The sequence below is a fragment of the Bombus bifarius genome, unplaced genomic scaffold (assembly GCF_011952205.1).
Source record: "Bombus bifarius isolate JDL3187 unplaced genomic scaffold, Bbif_JDL3187 scf7180000008286, whole genome shotgun sequence".
NCBI lineage: Eukaryota > Metazoa > Arthropoda > Insecta > Hymenoptera > Apidae > Bombus > Bombus bifarius.
Genome location: NW_022884569.1, coordinates 308286 through 328387, shown reverse-complemented (window position 1 = coordinate 328387; position 20102 = coordinate 308286). Strand labels below are relative to the sequence as shown.

Here is a 20102-nt window from a genome sequence, read left to right as displayed (position 1 = left end):
CAGCGAAATTGCTATTATATTTAACCTGATATTAAACCTAAACTAAAAGAAAGTTATCCATTAAATTTCTACAACTTCGTCGCGAATAAAGAAAAAGTACAGCTGATTAATTCGAAGTTTGAAAGTGTCGTTATATGAATTAATGACGTTGATGGCGTTAAGAGGTCGAAATTTGTCCGACAATTGAACGAAATCGAAACGAGTTGCTGTAGATCTTCGATCTACGCTAATTCTGTCTCACGTAACGCGAATAACTCGACACGAATGTCACGGACCGCCGTTACATCGTTAGCTTTCGGTTTTATGGTCGACTATTCGTTAACGGCGAGCACGTCGAGTCACGTTGCTTCTATCGGTTCTCCATTAAGACGCAATAAAAGCAACATCACGCGGCGAAATCGGTTACATAGATTCGCCTACGAAGGAGAAGACGATACCGACTCCGAATGCCGCATGCTGGTTGCGTAAGCGTCGCGTTGAAATTGATGCGCCGCGAGCGCACGCGAATTTCCCTTTCGCGCGCGAAACGGTGTCGCCAGGGAATCGAATGCGACCTACTGCAAGTTCGTGCCGGCTTTCGCGGCGAAAGCATTCGAGGGTCAAGTGGAAATCAATCTCCCGTTTATCTTGGTATCGCAGTGAGTGGAACAATGACGTGGAATTACTGCACCAAGTCGAGCAATATATTTAAATGAAATATTATATTATTTATACTATTATTTACATATGTAATATTGCAATTGGATCGTGAATGTTTATGCATTGATAATATTTATTGAAAATATGCAGATTCGAAGATGCACGTAATGTGTAGAAAAATATTTTAATATTCTTCTCTTTTCTTCGATCTTTCCAGTTCGATCAAATTCCACTTTCTTCGTCGTATCCGTAAGAATATGAATTTGCACAAATATCCGCAGTCTAATTACAATATGTGCATGGTTCGACCAACCTGTTGGAGTAACAAGAGATTCAAATATTAGGACATTTGAGTAACGCGAGTGTACCGTGTTGCCTTTTGTATTCGCAAACGTTTTCCTCCTTACTGTTTCTACTTTTCTAACTTATCTCTTGTCGATCGATTCGCCAATACGGAAATTTCACTAATCTCGTCGAACGATCGGTAGAAACATCGGCTCAACCATCGGCTCCGATTCCAGCGAGATGCAGGTTCAGATGGTATCTGGCAATCAGTCGGATTTGAATCTAGTTTAGGCAGGAATCGTCCGGTCGGGTGAGATCAAGGTGCACGAAATCCATGTATAAACGTCTTTACGAACATAAAGGAATTAATCCAGCGAAGCCAGGGATCGGACGGTGTCTGGAACGTGACCGTGGCTCGACTCTGCTCGGTTCCGCTTGGTGCTCGAGTGCTACGCGAACAAGGTGGATTGACACGTGCCGCTGACACCGACATTGGCGTAGCTTGCAAAATGTCAAGTGCACGCGCGCGATCAGACGTTTCTCTTCTCGACTCGTATCGATCCACCGACGTCTTGTTGAAATGCCTTGGACGAGGGAACAGGTCTCGTTTCCGAGACAATGGGCCCGCGATGGACGTCGCTCGGCTCTTCCGTCCACGGGCTCTGTAGTTTCTTATAAATGGGACGGTTCAAGGTTTTAACAGGATCTATTATTTTATGCTGTCGGATGTCAAATCGAACAATTCCAGTTTCTGTAAGCTCGTTAATTTCGTTGTTCAATCAGTATGTATCAGCGTGTAATTAGTATTCCCAACGGCGAAAATCAAAAGACTTATTTTTATTTTACTAGGAAGACGGCGATAAATTTTGAATCGTAACGTAATCGTTATCGTTCCTTTGCATTGCAATTTATGGTCGGTCAGCGTAGCTTCCGAATGACCGATACGTTGTATTACAACTGTTCCAACTTGGAAACTTGGTTTATAGCGTAATAAGGTCACGTATCATGGCAACACACGAACAGTTAGCTTATGAATATTAAATTAACTACCGTCTTCGCTAAACGACCAGATAACTGAAATTAACCATTCGAGGCACGTAACGCAAAATGAAATTGCTCACAAGTTGACAAATGCAGCTCGAACCACGTTTTTCTACGTGATCTTTCGTCGATAGTTTAATATCTAGAATCGACATCGATCTATGAATATACGCTACACATGTCGAAAGGTATTGTGCAACTTGCAATGAACACGAGTAAATGTACTTTGGAACAACTAGGAATTCTCGCATCGGTCCAAGAACATCGTTGCTGCAACATGTACTTATTCTCTACTCGCTCGCAGTTTCAAAGATGATGGAAAGAAAGCTTTGCGGTCGATGTAAAGGAAACAAAGATCGTGTAAAAGATTTGTGCTGTATACGCGGATGACACGAACCGTCTGGGAGGAAGAAGGAAAGGAGTAGTCGCAGCCTGTGAAAAGCAGACGACATTGTCCCGAACGCGGTTGCCGCACGAGAAGCTACAATAGCTCGTTCACCTACGAACGGATGAAATTCATAAAGTATCGCGATGTTTTACGATGCAGTAAAGTGACGTAGGCTGAGGACGACAGCGCCGCGAACAGCATTTCTCATTTATTCGTTCTTGTAAATTTATATCGTAGACGACATTCGCGGGGGTTTAAACACGCGCGGTAAACGTCGGGGATGTCGTTGCTTGTACTTCACGGCTGCAAACGCCAGGCAAGATTAAACGAGCGGCGATTTCGTAGGAGAAAAGCTCACCGTCACCTTAACCTTCCTGGCGAAGCACGCGAAGATCGTTCGACGACCTTCGAGACAGCAAACGACTGACAATGATTAAACGTTCATGGCTATGCACGACGCTCTGCCATTGTTGCGACGTCATATCGTTACGCGAGGATCGCTCGTTATGGTAAATTCCCCTTGACGTTCGATGTCTCGTGGATCGTGCGAACCTCGTGAAAATTTTGCTTTCGATGGCTGTCCATCGATTTCTGATTTCACCAGGAACGATCGTACGAATGAAATTCGTAAGAGAGACGTGGTTAAGCTGAAAGAGAGACAATGGCGAGATAAAATATCATATAGATTAACGTCGTTGTCGATCGTACACTAATCCACGATTAATTCTTTATGTTTCGATGGTATTTTAAAAGATCAGTTTTATGAAAATGGTACCAGCAGCCAAATATATTTGCAAGTTTTATGGTACGTACTCGTGCTACGTATTATTTATAATCGATAAGGATATTATATATTGGAACACGCGATATATGGATACTTCGTTTAGCAAGATCTTGAAGAAAGAAACAAATTAATAGTCTCTCTGTATAAACATTTTAATATAGGTGTTTAAAAAAGTAAGACATTAATAACGAAGAAAAATAAAATAACCGAGGCGATAAATGGTTAAAGTTATTGCAAGTTAGCGCAGTTGTTGAGATTAAGCGTTTCTCGTCTCCGACAGTCTATTGTTATTCACCGTGACGGTATCGCGAACCGCAATAATAACAACAGCGATAATAATTCGTATTCGCGCGCAAGCAACCGGCAGCATCGCTTGCAACGCGCGTGCTTCTTCGACCTCTTTGCGGATTTTCCGTTAAGAGAGAAACGCGCCGTAGATGAATATTAAAGTCGACGAGTAAAACGTACAGCTTCTACAGCGCTATACTACGAAAATGAATTCGAAGCGTGATACGACCGGTTCTCGTCTTTTTTGTTTTTTGACAGCTAACTTTTACATAATTAAGACAGGTTGCGTATACAACGTATATGTGGGTAGCAGCTGAATACATTTCTCCATATTTGAAGCGTAGTGAACTGTTTCTTCGTAACGTAGTCATCTTATTTCCATCTCGCCTACCTTAGTCTTCTTATAAGAGCGAAAAAGAGATTCGGGACGTCAGTGACAAACGAATGGAACTAGCGCGACGGTAGCGCAAAGCCATTACATTTGATATCGCAACAGGCTGGAAATCGCGCGGTTTCTCGTTATGCGTCTCTAATTTCGCGGCGCGAAAGCGTCGTCCGCGTCGAAATTCTTTGGAGCGACCGGCGTCGGTTCTCACCGCGCATTCCTCGTTCCTCGCTCTGTAATCCGATCCAATTTAGCCAGGAACGCGATATGAAAACTCGACGCCCGGGATGCCTCGTGCTCTAGCCCTTATCTGCTTATCAATGGACGATGCAACGCGTGCAGTCCTCCGTTTCTACGTCTTTATCTCGAGACTCGGTTACAGTGCTACGAAGCTTTAATTTCTCTCGAAATTCTGTTACAACTGTTGAAAAAACAGCGAACAGCATGAACATCGGCTAAGTAGACACGATACCTGCGTATACGAAATGTTTTAATATGTCTTTTTCTTATGCAACGATCGAATTTATCGATAAAAGAAAGCTATCAATCGCGATGTATTTATATGGTAGAAAATTGACAATCTCATAGGCAAGGTAGGAAAATCTTCGAGCGAAGGACATCTCGAGTTTCTTACGCGCAATTTACACGCGATCGCGAATAAACGAAGAGAGCAGTTTCCCTAGCTCGAGCTAGGAAATCCAAGGAAACGGTTACGTTCCTCGTCGCGGTTGCAGCTCGGAAGTCGCGCTCCGACTTTACGACTGTATTAAATTCGACACCGGATGCTCGGTCCCGTCCCGTTCCTCGAACAAAGGATTTCCAGGAAGGTGCTTCAAACAGTTGCACGCCGGTGTTGCAGAAAATTCGTAAATCGTCGGAAGACCAAGGAAATTCCGCAAAGTGTAAGAAACTGATTGTACGTACTTTAAATTTGTCTTGATGTCTATCGTTATCGGAAGACAAACCACTAGAAGCGAGACAAAATAATATTTGTGTCCGTAGATGGAAATTCTCGGAAACCTGTATCTCGATATTAAGCTCGATTATCGATAGCTATTTTATCGACAAACATATACCGTATTTGACTTTACCATTTTTTCACGTTCGCCGATTTAGAATTAATGTACTCGTGCTTAAAAGATCGAAGGATTAAAATCTAAGGGGAGGAACAGAGCGACGGACTAACCGATCGTTATCCAGCAAGTTAATCCGAGGTGGTTACTCGGTTCCCTAATTACACTCGCTCTTTCACGGTACCAAGTTGCCGCTTACCCACGGCCAGATCCGCTTAAACTGTGCGTTAAATTCGGCCAAGTAACTTGCACCGTTCAGACACCATCTACTCCTCGTTTTCTGAAACACCACCGTCTGCCGAAACATTTTCTCAGCCTGTTACTCGGAGCGTTTTCGAAATCGCGGATGGAACGCACGATTTTCTGCACGATCTCTACGAATCGTTCCTGGAAATTAGTCCGGCCGGGGTGGTCCAGTCTCGTCACGCCACGTCTCGGTCCATGCCGATTGAAAGCGAACGCGTGGTTCTCGTTTAAAAAAGCCGAATTACCGGCGGTTTCTTTCTCGGTTTTCAGCGGATAATTAATAGTCGCGTGAGCGAGCCGGAATCACGACGACTATTCGTTTTTTCGTCGGTGTTTTTGCAGTTCCAACGTGGGTAGCGCGTGCAATGCAATTCGCTTTGGTTCGTCGGTTTACGCGTTCACCGCCACGCGAATTTTATAGATTTTTCCCTGCCAGCGGAGATAATAAAGGGACATAATTGTTTACCGAACTGGACGTGTTAGCGATAGCGATGGCGACTGAGCGGAGTCGATTTCCGAGAGACGGAGATATAAACATTCAAACGAGAGCTCTTGGTCGATGACGAATCGAAGGAGGGGACGAAAGGATTTCGCAGCACCTGCTTCTTTCCATCTCAATTGATTCATTTATACCGCGTCGTAATTATGGAGATAACTAAGCGTTTTTTAAATGAAATTTCTAAAACAGATCGAGATATACTTTGTACGCCATAATATTTAATTTTTCCAAACCATCGTATCGCCTTTGTTATCTAAGACATTCGCGTGGTCGAAAACTTTTTAGTCGTCGGAACTTATCGTGTTTTAATCGCTGGAAAAAATTGAGTAACGCGGCTCTCACCGGTGATCACTCGATGCCACTTAACGTGATAAGAAAAAGAACCAAGGAAATACGAGTTTACGACTGTGAGCATAAGAAAGTAAACACACTCGATTAAAAATCAGATTTCATACAGAGAATTAGATCTTCTTATGTACTCGTGGCTTTATCTTATCCGCGTTCTTTATCGTCGCTGTTTGATAACCCTATAGTTCTCGTTCGCTGATACAGTTGTTAAACAGACGCAAAGAACGAGCGTAGTAAAGAAATTTCGAGACCGTTTACGCATCGAACAGGAACAGCGATAAAGGGGAATGCCGAGGAGCAAAGGATGGTGCTAGAAATTGAATCGAAATAGCAGGGAAGGTGCGTTATTCATGACGAGGAAGAGAATTGGCGAATCGGTAGTGCAGGAGGTAGCGATACCTCGAAACGCCTTTTCCCTGTTAGGTTTCCGAGGAAATGGAATTCTTTGTCGCGTTTGCTTTGGTTACGGCATCGATCGTTTCTGCTTTGAACGTCGAAGCTTCTCGGAGTACGAGCGTTTATTCTGGAGAAGCTGCGAGCTGTTCGCGTACGACCAAGTCAACCACGCGTTTGCTAATCAGCTTATCGGTAATCTGTAAACAGATTACCCTGGAAAACAAGCTGTTGGCATTGTGTAACGTTGATTTATCGCCAGTACGAGCGAGCTTGCCCGTCGATCCCTTCCCTCCTAATAACTTTCCATTTTCTCCATTCATCTTGAATCTTGTGATAATCGATATTTGACGTTAAAGCCCAACGATCGATATCTGCCTACCTTGCTTCGGATATCTTGTTTGCTATTTCGAAACCGAAGGAAACTAAAGTTCTATCATTTTCCTTCTGTCATCCCGTTTTTCTTCGGTTTAAAACATATCGTCGTTATCTCGTAAAAGCTTGCCTAGTATAGCTTGAAATGTTAACTTTAAATATAAACTTTGAATATTGAGAAATATCTTAAGAAACGAATAAACGCAGAATATTTTTATTAAAGTAGGACAGAATTACACATCGGGAACGATTCTCTCGATGAGACACGAAATATGTACCAGATATGATCCTCGAAAGGATCGTCGTCCATCGAACGATTTCTTTCTTTTTTTTCTCCTTTTTTTCGCTAACGGCGAACGAGGCAGACGCGAGTAGGAAGTTTCATTGTGAGCGAGATATAACGGTGAATTAGCTGCTAAAAGAATGGCTTGTGTTTCGTTGCAGATGCTGCTCTTGCCATACCTTCTTCGTCCATATCTGGTCGGCGAGATTGCGCTCCGATTATGGTGAGTAAGTACCCCCTTCTCTCTGTTTGCTATCAATTATTTATGATGCTGCGGCACACAGTTCCATGTTTCGATACGCGCAAGGACAACAACTTCCAATAGAGAAGGGATATTTTGACCGAATTTTCATTTGAACGATGGTCGCTCCTCTGGTGCCAAGTCGGAACGATTCGAAAACCGCTAGTTAGCCGAACGCTCGAGGATCTTTTGATCTCGAGACAAAAGCTACCACTCGAACGAAAGCGCTAAAAGCATGCCGTTGCTTAGCGACCCGGGGAACAACGCTAAAACGAACCGCGTTGCCGCGACGTTCCCCGTTAACCTTTTCATTCTTCATCCGCCACTATTTCTTCTTCGTTCTTCCGCTTTTCCCTGCTATTCGCGATCGAGCGAGTTACACAGCCCCGAAGACTTTTTCGATTAAACTTGCCCTCGACGATTCGCAAATTGTTCCATCCGCGCGACGAAAGAATCGAGAATTGAATTTCCATCGAATTTCCATCGAATTCCCGCGCTCGATCGCCCACGACAACCGATTTTTCTTCTCGCTCTCGAAGAATGCATGTGTCGGTGTATAAAGCGTGGCTTAAGGTGAGTTTAGACCGAGCGAACGCCCTCTCTTTTCCCATTTTGCAGGAATTTGGTAAAATGACGGCGTAAACGAACGTCGATTCGACGTCTGACAATTGATCTAGAACGCTGCAAAAAAAAGCTTGCTCGATTCTTTGAAGTTTTCCGTTCGATCGCTACGAACGTTCGATTTCTAATTCGGCGTTAACACATTTCGTTCGGAAATTTGAATAAAGCGAGAGAAAAGCGAGCGTTCGTTCGCTCGGTCTAAACGCACCACTGTAGATTGCGGAACATACCCGTACTCAGTTGGACGTGTTTTGTTATTTGCGCATCGTGCGAACGATGATATCGCCACGATCTTCAGTTGTCGGAAACTAGGACGCAGGCTAGCGGCGCGCGTTACGCCGCTGAACTTTGTATCGAGCCGCAATTCCGCTTCGCGAGTGATCGTTCACTAGGTTGCACGCACGGTATTATTAATATTAACCCTCGAGGAGCTGACTGAAACGAGTAACGCGGTAAAAAAGTAGCGCATTATCGTTCGTTCGACTTACAACGATAAGACCGAATCGTGCGAATAACAGACGTTCCAAGCTTCTCCGCTATACTCGATACACGGACTAAACGTAACTCGAACAAACACGTACTTTGGTAACCTGGTATCGATTAATCGGTTCTAGTAATCTAGGCGCCATGGAACAGCACGTTCCAGCGTAACGAACGTATGGACTGGAGATCGTTGCCGTGGTCAAAGGTTTGCTCAAAGATTAACGCGTTAAACCGTACGAGAACAGACAGGTGTCGATCGAAAAACTGTGTGCGATCGTTCGTTTTTCCACGCATCAGATCGCGAATTGAAAGAACGAATAAACGAACATATTGGTTCGCAGCAATAGCTGGATCATTGGCGTGGGCTATGTTTATATTCGAACGTAACTGTTTTATTGGCCGAAGCTTTTAGGAAATTTGAACAAATTCTAGAAGTAAAATGATCGTATTTAAAGATGGACCTTACGACTGTAATAGTAACGGAATTCAGAAGGCGAAGCGTGTTGCAGCGTTTTCGGCGACGGTATACTTACGTACGCATAAATGTACGTTACTTTACCGCTGTATATACATCGCTTTGTATTCAGAGACGCTGCAGCACTCCGTTACGATACCGTGCGAGAAAAATTCGCTAGCCTAAAACGATGCTAGGCGTCGCCCGAAGGCGATCGACGTTCGATCGGAAGAGAAGGATCTTGAGAGAAGGGCGTACAGGTATACGCATAGGTAACACGGTGAATCTGTACCGTAGTAGATCGTAATCGAAATGGTTGCAGCAACCTGGCGTTTTGTTCCTCGGTGCTTGTCCGCGCTCTTGATTTACCGTTACCACTTCTTCGCTGCTAGCCGAAGAACAGAGTCCAGCCTCTAATCTCGCGAGCACCGTCGTCTAATTAAAAGCTTCGAGAAAAAATTGCTATTTGCCTCGAACGGTAGATTCGCCGATAGCACAAGCTGCACCTTGACGCCGCGGCGTGCATCCTGTCGCGAACTCGAGCGCACTCCGACACGAGCCGCTAGTACGCGTGGTATTTGTACGCACGGTACAGTTAGGATCCGCGTTTAACCGTCAGACTTGTTCGAACCGAGACTTCCTGCTTTCGTAATACGATGGAATACCGTACAGCTGCGAAAATCTGCGATAACGCGCGTTCGCTGTTTCATTTGTCGGCGTTGGTGATTTTTCGCCTGACTAAATTGGGCATTAATCGCGATCGAGACGAATCGATGATCGTAGAAGTTTGAACGAGCGTGATAAAATAGCAGCAATTAGACGCGCGGTCATCGATCGCGACGACGTTACGACGATAGGTCGCGTAGCTGACATATTTCTTCGGATATATTGATTCCGCTCATTGAACACGTGTCCGACTCTGCATCTAATTGAACGAAGAGACCACTCGAATTATTAACCCATTAACCCTGCAACTCCCATAGCCCAGATTGTGATACATTGTGAGAAATTCTCCGTCGACGATGGAACGATAGCTTTCAATAATTTATTTTGAAACAGATGCGAAATATATATCTTCGTTCTTCTTATTTTCATTACAAATTACAAATCCTTTTTATCGTGTTTCATCGAACGACGATCAAATAATACGTTTTACGCTTGCAAGACGCGGCGTACAGATGTCGAACGAGAAACTAGCAGTTTTCCTGTGAACATAGGGACATTGAGAATAAATTGCAAACGACAACTAAACTAACTACGAACATCGATCGACGACGAAACGATTCCATGGTAAGTACGTTCGAATCACGTTGGTGAAATCTGTTGAAGTGGTCACCACTTCTAAGAAAATTCTACATCTGGTCTTTTTTAGTTTTCTCAAGCACCGAAGCCATCGACAGCGCGTAGACAAAAGACTACGACGAAGACAGACCATAAACAGTAGACAGGTGACGTTGGCTTCGGGGTTTTTCAGTTATCGGGTAACACAGCTAGCGTGCGGATCTGGAACAGCTCAAATTGTATTCTTACTTATAATTACGCTTCTATTTACATATATTTTCTACCTTACAATTTATCCACGAGTTTCTCTGTTTACACATCGAATAACCTCAACAAAATCAATTCGTGCAGTCGAGAAGAAGCTTAACGAAGGAGTCTGGTTTCGTCGGGTTTTTTTTGGTCCAGGTAGATTATTGGCCCGTGCAGTACAAAAGGACCGATCCGAGCTCGTTTGCATTGTACAATCGTGCATTGTGTACAGAACCACGTCACAGGCTGGCCCACTTTCTTTACCCTCTTATTTCTTCCGTCGCACCCTAAAGCCCCCGGCTGTCGAGCTTCAAAATTAATAAGACCATTGCTCGACACATCCTGACCTTGGCCTTTTGTTCACCGTATCTGCGTCATTCCGCGAATACCCGCCTCTACTACAATCGATACGACCACCTTCTTCGAGTTCGAATCGCAGCGCGGCATCGCGAAGAAAATCGTAAACTCGTTTGTCGCGTTCGTTCGAAAGCGTCTGGCGTTTTCATTTATCGATAAACGTGAAAGGATAGGCGCGGCTGGAAAACCCACAACGTCGAAAAGATCGCCCGAACCTCTTTCTCTTTCCGGCGAAACTCGACGAATCGCATTCGAGGCACGTGCTCGCGAACACGCGTCGATCGTGCTAATTCGAGCGGTGCACCATCCGCCTCCCATATAATCGACACAACGATCATTTTTTTCTTGTACGGTTTGGACAACGACGAGACGTTCGATACACCGGGACTCAGCTTGCTGGGACTCCTTGCACGATCGAATTAACGTTATTAGCGAAATTTTACGAATCGGGAGTTGCTAGGACGTTCAGCGAGCAAGTTTGACAATAAGAGAAACGGAAACTCTACAAGTTTCGCTAATCGTAGATCGTTTGATTATTCTCTTGGACGCGTGGTTACAAAATCGCAAAAGAGAAACCTAGGATTTATAATTCCTAATCTATTTATAATCTGATCTCTCGTTGGCTGTTTTTCATATTCTAAAAGTGCAAGATTAGTTATCGATCGAGCTCTTTACTTAATTGCTTATTTATTACGCATTTATCGGTTATTTGATCCTTCTTTCCGCTCGAAAGATATTCGATTACGAGCGAACCATTCATGTTCCCCGTTGAGAAGATTCATAACTGACGAAGTGCTTCCCATTTATCGAATAAAATTCCACAAACGATTAGTTTTGCCACGATGCTGGAGCGAGTTCAATGAAACGTAAAGAAAAACGAGAATCGTGCAGAGAGAGAGAGAGAGAGAGAGAAAGAGAGAAGAAATTGAACTTCCAGCGAAATAATTCGATCTGCAATTCGATTGGGCAACTCGATCATTCCACGGAGTTAGTGCGGTGCATGATCGACAGATTCGCGGCTACGGGAATCGCTGATCGCCTCCGCGGATTATCGATAACGATCGAACATCGGCGTGATTCTAATCGCCACTTTGGCAACCACTTTATACGATAGATCGAGTTTGTACTGAAGCAGTCCAGGCGAAAGAACGCCGCTCTATAAAATTACTCGCCAACTTTGTAATCGAACTTACAACGCGAAATTCCTTCGTTCGTTCTAATTCGAAATCGATCGATCCGTAAATTTCAACGACTCGTGGAGACAGTGATTTCATTGCTACGTTATTATGGAAATTCTTACGTCACTCTAACGCCGTGTAAAAATTCCAAACGCTAGATATACATCACGGGTCACGAAAGTAGTCGAATTCTTATCGCAGAAAATTTTTAGCTCGCCGTAACTGGATCCTGATTATATCGGTAAAATTTGTTGACGAGACGTTTATCACAAAATCTATTAGATACGATTGAAAATATGACCCGAAAAGAAGATTAGATACATCTTAACACGATCTGCACGTTAATCCAGTTTATTGCTTAACTTAGTTACGATCTTTGCTGTCTTATCATTACGATTGCGCGAGATTGTTGAAACGAATATCTTTGGAACAAAATTGTAAATCAATATCTCATCGCCAAAGATTTCTAGTTAGAACGATGATAGTTGCGCGTATTAATTGTAGTCTTTACGACTTCAACTTCGATACCAAATCGGAACGATAGAAGTAGAATCGATCGAAGTGGTCGGGCAATCGGGCCGCGTTCTCGTGTGACTCAGCTGGCTGGAATTTCGCGACACGCGATACCGGGCTCGAGCGGCGGTTTATTAACGCGGCACGGGTAATTCTGACCACGATCGAGCATTAGAAATGCCCGTAGCCTCCCGAGAGCACGCATACACTAGACCGTGAAAGGATTCCGATCGCAAAGCGTACGTTTGGCCACGGAATCTCGTCTGGCCGAGCTAACGACACCTCTCTTCATTTTTGTTCATTTCGTACCACTTTTATTTATATCGCTTTTTAAAAAGCTCGTAGCTGATAACTCGGAATATTAGCTTTCACCAGACACGTTCTTCATTCGCAATTCTGCGCTTCTCAAGTATCATACTGGACCAATGGAATAAATCAAAGTGAAGTAAATCGATGAATTTAATAAGCAGTTAACTGAATATCGAGTGTTAAAATTTTTGTTCAAAATTCTGTAACTCTTCTCATACTTGTTCGTTTATTTGTTTATTACCAGACGTAACTTCTTTCGAAATGAGGATTTTAATGAGTTTTAAAAGTATTCGTACCCTGGGAATTATTGAATTCCAAATAATTAATAATCTTTAACGATAAACGTGGACGTTTACGGCAAGGAATATAGAAATAATAATTCACCGCAATATAACTGTGAATTACAAGAGATGGCCGCGATATTATCGACGCAATTATTAAATGGCGATTAATGGTAGAAATGTCAAAGAACATCGCATCCTGAACTGCGATCAAATTTTTCATCAAAGCATGCTGCTTGAAAATTACATTAAATAACAGAAAATTAACGATAACGTTGCACTCGTACGTGGCGCTCTCAGCCGTTTTAATTGGTCGCCGAATCTTTTTATTAACTGTACGGTTCTCTCTGCTGGTACCTTTCGATTCTACCCAAAAAACATGAAAAATGTCGAAAGTTTTGTCCGGTCCTAACTCGGTGTCCAGAGATCGCGTTGCTCAACTTTCTCTCTACAGAACGCTATGCGGGAAAATCACAGTCGAAAAGGTTCTTTGGCCAAGAGAAATGCGTCGTTACGGTAGGTTACGAGACAAGGTGAACGAGGTGTGGAGGTTTTGCAACGCCACCGCGACTCGTTGCACATTTGTTTCCGCGAGCATCGCGGGATATTTTTATATAGAATGAGCTTGTTCGATCTCGATGGGAATGTACCGTGTGCCAGAGAGCACGGAAAAGTTGAACGTCGATTACGTGCAAACGGGAGAACGGCGAGAGCGTACACCGTATGTATACCATAGGTGTACACGCCAGAGAAAACCGGTCCTTTATAATTACAGGGTCCACCGCGGACAGGCCGTCCACCGATATACAAGGGTACGCACCCTGAATAAACGTCCGGCGAGCCACGCTAGTGATTTCGGTCTTTCCTTTTCGCCAGCGATCTCTAATCGTTCGCTCGTTTCAGCGCGTGTGTCTGAATGCGGCGGAATTTTTAGACGCCGTGTACGTGGTCGAGGTTGGCGAATTTTTACAGAAACTGAAATAAGATAGTAAAAGTAGATTTTGCGTTGTGTATAATCGATGGATGTACAGTCCTGCTCGCAAGTATTAGAACGTCCGTTAATCTCGCACGAAACGTGGTCGATCGATCGAGATACCTAAGGAAACGATTAATTATATATATATTCGCTTAATTAGAAGCGAATGTTAAATTAATAGGGCAGAATTATACGTACGATTTATGTGGCATTTTTTTCTGAGATTCTAGACGAGATAATAATCTCGAGGCTGTGAGCTTATTTTATTAACTTAAAGGGCTGTAAAAAGCGATAATTCCACTCATGCACGCTGATCGAGTATTTTAACGTTTCCTTTCATCAACCTAGTATTTAGAAACAGATTTCACGAATAAAGATGTACCATTATTTATCATTATTTGAATTCGCTATAATTAACAAATACCACGTAATCGATGTAATCTACGTAAACGATAGATCGTTTCATGGATAACGTGTTTTATCGATGTACCGTGTATACATTTGTTATTTTAAAACGCAATATCTACCGAACCTTTGATAAGTTTCTCGGAGATTTCTCGTTTTATCTGGTATCCCTCGACTACCCCAATATTTATGAACGGGGTTGTACGTATAAACGGCCGGGCAGTTTGATCGATCAGAGCTGGCGCTACTATGGAAAACCACCTGCCATCTTCTGTAAGCTTCGTGTCAATTTTTCACTCGGCGAAGTTGAAGATAATCTTACAGCCACGGTGGGTGGTAGGAGTTTCTCTCGCCGAAGATTTTACACGGCACGGATTAAAAGGTAAAGGCACGCTATCGAGAATGAAGTTTAAAAAGAGCAACTGGGAGGAGGCTATCGCGAGGACCATGACAGGGATGTAGTTCGTGCACGACTCGGATCGGCAACCGTTCGAGCTGCGAAAAGAACGCTATCGTGACCCGTCAACTTTGCATGTTGATGTTCAAGGTAGACGCGACGGTTGTGTGCGTTTTACGTTTCTTTGGTGGCACGCAGAACTAGACACGACCATGTGCCGTACAAAAGTATAGGAGGAGAATCGAACGTGCACACGAATCTGTCTGGCTGCGGGCTAAAATAAAAAGCAAGTGCTCTGATCGATAATATATTCGGTTGCTTTGTTTCGTTTTTACAACTATGCAACCATTTTGAAAGCTACCGTGGATTTTGCCGCGTCTGACTTTGCTCTTTCGATACAACTGTTGAGTTGGCAACTAAGTGATTGCGGATTTTGTCAATACCACCTAATGACAGAATCCGCAATCACTTAGTTGCCAACCCAATAGCTATCTATCGACACGATAGATATTAAGGTAAGGAATTCATAATGATTCGCGAATCGTCGTAACTATTCGTATAGTTGTATCAGGTTGTCCGAAAACTTTCTTTCGTTTTATGAGGAAATAATAAGCGTACAACGTTATTTTGTCGAATTACGTACGATCCATTTTGTTCTGTTGAGATAAACACCGCGACATTTCACAGACATTTCACTTGGTTTCACGTTTGTACGAAGGTACATCGTTGTAAAAGACACGTTTGCGAAAGAAAGACACTTTCCGGACAACCTTTCTTCGCGTACTCGTGCGATGTCCACGACGAAGGGACCAATTTCTTCGAGAGTAAATTTTTCAAAATTAGCCATCGATAATTCGTACGTGTATCTCAAGCGCGAAGTATTAAATGGAATTATAATTTGTTGAATAATAACGATAACATTTTCATAAGGTGTAGGAAAGCTTCCGTGGATCACTGTACGTACGCGTTGTACGAAGCTGTTGCGATAAAAGTATACATCGAGTATTACGAAATTTATTTTCGACAAAAACGTAGAATCTCGATAGCCTTGTATTCTTTCAAAGCGAACGATATAAAACAACGGCGACTTTGACGGTGAGCCAATATCGAGTCAGCATGACTGTACACACTCGCGCGGCACGCTTCCTACGCAGTTGCCGCTTCGAATCGATTCTTTTAAATGGAAAATCCCAAACGACGTCGTGGTAGTCGACGCGGTAATCGAACGACGCGGCACGATATTAATTCACGAGCAATTAATCCAATCAATTTGCATAAACTGAATTACCGATAATTGCCACCGCAATCGGTGAAACAATGCAGGTTACGGAGTTGATCTAAAATGTAAATAAATTTAACGGTCGATTCAGACGGGGTAAAAAACGATGTTCCTCTCGCCAACAGGCTTTTTGCCCTTATACCGCAGGAGGTGTCGAAATCAATGATAGGGGTGAGGGGGTTGGCCTGGTTGGAATAATAAAAAGAGCCGCGATACACGCGTCGAGAACACGATGGGTGTGGTCGATATATTCGGCCAGCGTTTTTCTCGCTCCCTTTTTCAGCCTTATCCCATTTTATCCGGGCTCGCGAGATGGCTGCGCCGCGCCGGGCACTAATTCTAACGTCGCGGATCAAAGAGCCACGTCCCGCCTAGCTCATTAGTCATAATGACGCCTCGATGCCTGGAATTAACGCCGATAGACGACCGCGCCACGGCCAGATTCCCCGCCAGTTGATCGACCAGAATTTCGCGCCGCGCGTTAGGTATAAAGAGTAGCCCGGAGCAGAGTGAGAAAAAAGAAATAGGAAGATTCGCTGTCGGCCCTTTGGTCTGAAAGGCGAAAATTCTCTCACGCTGCCTTCTCGCCGACGACCGGAGAAAGTGGATGGACTATCGATCGACTGTCCGACGCCGCGGTGCTTCCGAGGAAATTGAAAATAAAAATAGCAGGTATACGGAGACGAGTAACGGCTGTAACGAGCGTGAACTCTATAGAAACGCGGCAATAGGGCGATTAACCCCTTCCCAACATTGCGGTCTGCGATGGAAGGATATGTTTACATTGCAATACGAATAATTTACACACGATACGGTACGATGTAAGTTTTCGTCAACGATAATGATCGCGGACAATTTTGTTCGTTCAATGAGGGGAAAATGAAATGCGTTGGTTTGCAGTTTATCGTGGAATAGATCGTAAAATAGATGGAGTCTTCGAAGATGGCGCTACCAATGAAGCTACTATTTGTCGTGGATTATTTAAATTTCCTAGCGATATCATCTTCGAGAATGAGAATGTATCTACGAGGTATTTATAAAACTGGAAGCGACGACATTTTTCGAAAATAACGTTAGAAAAACGTCGTATCTCGATGTGAAAACTGTGACCAGTCCAACGACGTAATATACTTGCAACTAAATTAATAATGTTACTCCGCTGAAAAGCGAATACGCAGATATTTATTTTAGCGAAGCAAACGTTTCACGCGTTACGATCTCGTACTTATATAGCTCGTGATACGATCTACACGAAAATGGTACATGGAAAATACAAACACAATATGTTTTACTCCGTTAATTAAAATTTTTATCCTCGCGCAACACACGTCGCATAGATCCTAACGCCATTGAATTCCATTCCACTCTATGGCAAACAAGTAGATAAAACGAAGAAGCGTGGTAATAAGAGAGAAGAGAGGAAAAAGTGGAAGTACGATGCGGGAGGTATGCCCGGCAGCGGCGCCAGCGGCGTCCCGTGTTTCGCATTTAATTAGCCACCATATGCGGCAATTAATTAAGAATTTCTCGCGGTATCGATGGTTTTGTCAACGCTACGCGTTAACCGTCCCAGATCATTTTCAAACAAAGAACACGATCAGTGACAATCCTACTTATAGATTCTCCTCCTTCCCTTTTTCCTTCCAAGAACCAGACATGTACATAGAATTACAATTCATCCTGTAGAAAGAACGTACTTCCGATCGTAGTCTGAAAATTCGACTCACGGTGTTTAATTCGAGGTAGTGTGGAAGGTAGGCGAGCGCTACTTGCATCGGCGCGATCACGTTCGCGCTCAAAGCAGAATTCCACTGCGAACGAACGCTGCGCGTACCGTTGGCGTGGCGCGCGATAACCGGTAATAGCCTGGACGGTAACAGTAACAGTGTAACTGACCTACAGACTGCTCCACACCTGGATGCATCTCGAAAGCTGTGAGAACGGCGGCGCGTGCGCTCGCGGACTGTTCTTCCGCGTGCTGTTCGATCATTCCGATCGTTCTCGTTCCTCGCGAAGCTAAATTATTCCGATAACAACGTTGCCCGTTATAACAAGACGGATTTTTTTTTATCGTAGAGGAGAATTTTCGTCGGAGGAAAAGTAGCACGGTCCGTTAACGAGGTACGGAAGGAAGGTCTTCCCAAACGAGGTAATTAAGAAGAGGAACTGCACGCTGATGAATCGTTCGACGAGGATGACGTTGCGCGTGGTCGATGCGAGTTTTCCACCGTCCGTATCGGGGCCCTGTCTAGCCCCTGGAAATTCTAATTAACCGCTCGACCGTGTCGAAACCTTTCGATCCGTCGGTTCTCACACTGCTCCTCGAAACGCACGAGCGACGCGAGATTCCCAGAAGGTTGCAGGGAAATGCAATCGAGTGCGTTCACGCGCGCTCGCCGTGCCCCGGCTGAATAGAAAGGGATTGCGAGACGCGAGAAAATCTTACGAATCGGGCCGTTCGATCGGGAAAAATCCCCGAAGGCTGATCGAACGCTGAGAGTTCAGAGTCTCTTCCATGCAAAGTACAAGGCGCCGAAAATTTGATATTCCTTTTGGAATTTCTTTGGTACGAGCGATCACCTTTCAGTACGATCCTGACCAATCGAATTCGAATCGATAAGATGGCGAAAATTGCTGAAAGAAGAACCTGTAGGTTTATGGTAAATACGTATAGATGTTATTTTCTAGCGAAAGATCGAATTGTTATAAAATCATCGTAAGATTCTGAAAATACGAAATCCCTTTGAACGAAGGTACAATACAACCGCAGATTCTACCACGATCCTGGCAAATTGAATTCGGCTCGAAGCAATCGAGAAGCTGGCGACGAGAACCACTTTTGTCAAATTTTTCGACCTTTTAGATGATAACGTAAATTACCAATTCAAACGTATCTAATATTAGAAAAACTGGAACTGAAACCTCCCGCACAGTTTACTCGATTCACCGTTCTGTCGTGTGGACCTTCTTCTCAAAGGAAGCGCTTCGATTACGCAAAGGAGTTACAGCTGCGAGGGGAAAAAGCTCGGTATAAGTGCAAACAGTTAGATGGAAAATGTTTAAGAGACTGAAGAGTGAGTTAATGGATCGATAGGAAGGAGATTCTTCCGGTGGGAAAGATCGTCGTGAAATGGCAATCGAGCGAACCATTGCGTTCTTTATATACGTACGATGTACACTCTTGTATACTCTGCTCTCAGCGGTTGATCGGAAGAAAACCGGCGATTTAGTCAACTGGCAAGCGTGTTTTGCTCGATGCACTTTCCAGGAAGCGTCGATCGAATTAATGTCTCGGCGTAGCGCGACCAAACGCGCGTCTGATGTTACATCGGCCGTTACATGTAGGGGATGATAACACGTTTCATTAATCATCCGTCGAAAGGGGCAAAGCCCTCGGTCTTACCGGTGTTAATTATTCCCACGTGGAGAACCGGCGAACCTTCGGGGACGAGTTAAAATAAACGCGCATCAACTGCATCTCGAAGCGTTCCTCCTTTGGTTCTGCTCGACTATGTACTCTTGGTGGAAAGAATATAGTCAGGTATAGCTATAACATAGCCGATATAACTACGAATCAAAGCGTATTAAATGTATCAAGTGGACGTGTCGTTGATCTAGTCGCAGCTAGAACCATACAGACACACTCGTCAGTTGGAAATGACGCCAAAGCGAAAGCATCTTGAATTTCAGATTGCAAACGTGATTTATGAATTAAACGTCAACGTATCTAACGTTGTAAGATTATAAGATTGCAAGTTAACGTCTTACTGAAAAAGCTCGAGAACCATATTTTTTTTTGTTAATATTCGTTCAAAAATTTCTGTTTTAGCAATCGAAACCGGTGTATGTACTTTGAAGCTTGATCAATTTTACAAATTTTTACAATTTTACATTAGCTTATATAGAAGACGAAGATGTAGAAAAGTTCGCACGATATTGTAATTCTCTGAATAATCGTCTTGGCACGATGGTTGCGAACAAGTCGCTCAGATAACGCCGAGGAATACCGTGAGAGTGATCGGTACGCGGCTGCAAACGTGGTCACCGTGCT

General features: G+C 43.8%; 1 protein-coding gene across 4 annotated transcripts in view; it reads left to right on the top strand.

Moving 5' to 3' along the window:
- LOC117212256 (SH3 and multiple ankyrin repeat domains protein 3) overlaps positions 1 to 20102 on the top strand; it is a 177696-nt gene that overhangs the window by 65079 nt on the left and 92515 nt on the right. For 3 of the 4 annotated variants that reach the window (XM_033456884.1, XM_033456883.1, XM_033456879.1), the window contains exon 2: positions 7189 to 7250. The gene's annotated coding sequence lies outside the window, so the exon portion shown is untranslated. Of the gene's footprint in view, positions 1 to 7188; positions 7255 to 20102 lie in introns of all 4 variants that reach the window. The other variant, XM_033456880.1, reaches the window with a different exon arrangement.